This window comes from Nicotiana tabacum, chromosome 20 (assembly GCF_000715075.1).
Source record: "Nicotiana tabacum cultivar K326 chromosome 20, ASM71507v2, whole genome shotgun sequence".
NCBI classification, from domain to species: Eukaryota; Viridiplantae; Streptophyta; class Magnoliopsida; order Solanales; family Solanaceae; genus Nicotiana; species Nicotiana tabacum.
The window spans coordinates 129,846,894-129,849,988 of NC_134099.1; the positions used below are offsets into that span (position 1 = coordinate 129,846,894).

The 3,095-nt window shown below is 35.4% G+C and overlaps 1 long non-coding RNA gene across 1 annotated transcript; it reads left to right on the top strand.

The window, feature by feature from the left end:
• Positions 1-226: 226 nt before the first annotated feature.
• LOC107769945 (uncharacterized) lies at positions 227-1,517 on the top strand. Its single transcript, XR_001644508.2, has 3 exons — positions 227-425; positions 518-592; positions 1,291-1,517. It is a non-coding gene; the product is annotated as an uncharacterized LOC107769945 (long non-coding RNA).
• The last annotated feature ends 1,578 nt before the right edge of the window (positions 1,518-3,095 follow it).

Consider the following 3,095-nt stretch of genomic DNA (forward strand, 5'->3'; position numbering starts at 1 on the left):
CTAATTGTTTAAATAAGGGATAATAAAGTAAACTAATTTTTACATACATTAAGTACTTAAATGTGGCAAATATCCTTTGTCTTAGTAACCATTATACATGTCATAAATGTAGGACTTCTACCGCCAATACATGGCCAGGTGGAAGCCAAACATTTAATGACTTTATGCTATCATTTCTTGAAGGCATGATAAAATATTAGGCATGTCCACCGATGAGGTCTTGGTTAACAAAGATAACTTCAGGTTGAAAAGGAAGAAACAAGTAAAGAGTAAGGAAAAAAAAAGAGTAAGAAAAAGATAAGGCAAAAGATGAGCCGAGTGGTATGGACCAGTTGGACGTTGTTACACAACTGATGACACTTTCCTTTCAAACATCGAGACTTCCAAGTAACAGGCTGTTAGGACTTATAAAATTCTTCATCATGGTAAGTATTCCTTGTTGAAGACGACATAGAGCAGAATCTCAGATAGAGGTAGGGTTGTTCTTGATGGATGACAAAATAATTTATCTTTGCAGTTTCTCGCACTTTTCCCCTAATGTTTTTATCTACGAGGACGGGTGTTGGAGGGATTGTCAAGAGAATCAGTTCAAGTATGTTAAGTCTAATCCTTCTTTCTTTTGGCATGATTCATGAAACGATACGTAAACGTAATGATATTCCATACTCTTAGCAATTAAGGATGTCTATGTTATTCATTTTGGTAAAGTGATATTCAAGCATGTCTAAGTATGTTCCTAAGTCTCTATTGAGGTATATGATAAAGATGTTAATATTTATAATATCGTAATACATGCATTGTCATGCATATGCATTTACCATCGAGTTACGGCCGGTTAGGCAGTTACATATTTTCTATCGTTCTATGGCCGGTCGGGCAGTCATGCATATTCATTTACCACCGTGCTACGGTCGGTTGAGCAGTCATGCATTTACCACCGTGCTACGACTGGTCAGACAGTTACCACCGGTTGGGCAGTTATGTATTATTCTTTACCACCGGTTGGGCAGTCATACATTTACCACCGTGCGAAGGCCGATCGAGCAGTTACCACTGATCAGTTGGGCAGTCATGCAACATACGATATGGATAATAGTCTCAAAAAGACGCATTGTATATATGTAAGTATAATAAGAATGCATATAAGTTGGCACTTCAGAGATTCAGATTGATTCTTAGATGTATTTAATTAATGTTAACTTATTTTTATGTTTCAGTTCTGCCTTACATACCCAGTACATTATTCGTACTGACGTCCTTTTGTTGGGGATGCTGCATTCATGCCTGCAGGTATAGACAATCAGTTAGACGAGCCCTCATAATAGACTAGATTGACATTCAACGAAGGATCGGTAAGACTCCACCTCATTCGGAGTGTAGCTGAATCTATGAGTCATCGCGTCAGAAGTTTGCTACAGACTTATGGGTAGGTCGGTATCCTGTCCTATTTGATGTCAAATAAACTTAAAGGCTTTGTAGATAGAGGTTCATTTTGTACAGTATGTCAAATGCCTTGACGACCCATATGTATTCATGTTTTCAGAAAGATGGTTCATTAATTCAGTGTTTTTCCACTTATAGTTATATATTACAAGTTGTGGACATGTTGGCCCATGATAGTTACAATAAAAAGTTACAGAGTGGTTTGCTCGGGCCAGTGCGGCACCGGGTGCCAGTCACGCCTCCCTAGGCTTGGGGCGTGACAAGGTGGTATCAGAGCGGGTTGTGTCCTACGAAGTCTACAAAGCCGCACCTAGTAGAGTCTCACTTATGGGTGTGTTGCGCGTCCCATTTATAATTGAGAGCCTATAAGACATTTAGGAAATGTAACCCTTCTTTTGTTTTCAGATCGTGCCATAGAGCTGAGTCGTAAGAAGTCAGTATGAAACTTTCGTCAAATTTTGTATGCACCAGAGGTGCAGGTATCACTGTAGAGATTTAAGGTGTAATGTAAAAGGGATGTTTAGGAAAAAATGGAAGACACGATGCGATGATTGAAAGGTAAGTAAGGTAAAGGTGAGGAAGATACGACTTACTCAAGTACAAAAGGCTGTGAATAGTCACGACTTCAGATATACTTTTGGTTTTAGTTTAATTTACTGAGGAGACCCTAGTGAAAATTTTGTAAATCTCTGAGAGTTAACATTCGAGGACAAATGTTCTAAAGGGGAGAATGATGTTACACCTTGTAAGTTTAAACAACCTTGATACCGTTATATACATTGGATATGGTATTTTGAGCAGAATATTTTTGTAAAAAGTTTAAAAAATATGATTTTATATAGTTATTAATATTACTACTTTCGAATATGTTTTAAATTATACACATAATATAAGAAAGTTTATGAGATTTTCTTTATTGTAAAGATAGAAATTATTTTCTCACAAGAAAAGAAGGATATCTTTTTATCATTTTAAGAATTAAGCGTACGAAATTTTTTACTCTTTATATGAGATTAGGAAAATTAGAAGTTGAGAAAATATATATATAGTTTTATATAGACGTTTTACCGAAATAATAGTGTATGTATTGATTTTGTATGGTACCACATGACCATGATAGTAAGAAATATAAAGTGTGTTAAAATTAAGCAGTATTTTAAGTAATTTAAGATAATTCTTAATTATATGGCTAATTGATCAAATAAGGGATAATAAAGTAAACAAAATTTTATATACATTAAGTACTTAAATGTGGCAAATATCCTTTGTCTTAGTAACCATTATACATGTCATAAATGTAGGACTTCCACCGCCAATACATGGCCAGGTGGAAGCCAAACATTTAATGACTTTATGCTATCATTTCTTGAAGACATGACAAAATATTAGGCATGTCCACCGATGAGGTCTTGGTTAACAATGATAACTTCAGGTTGAAAAGGAAGAAACAAGTAAAGAGTAAGGAAAAAAAAAGAGTAAGAAAAAGATAAGGCAAAAGATGAGCCGAGTGGTATGGACCAGTTGGATGTTGTTACACAACTGATAACACTTTCCTTTCAAACAGCGAGACTTCCAAGTAACAGGCTGTTAGGACTTATAAAATTCTTCATTAAGGTAAGTTTTTGTGATGATTCAAAAGGTCATCTTATATT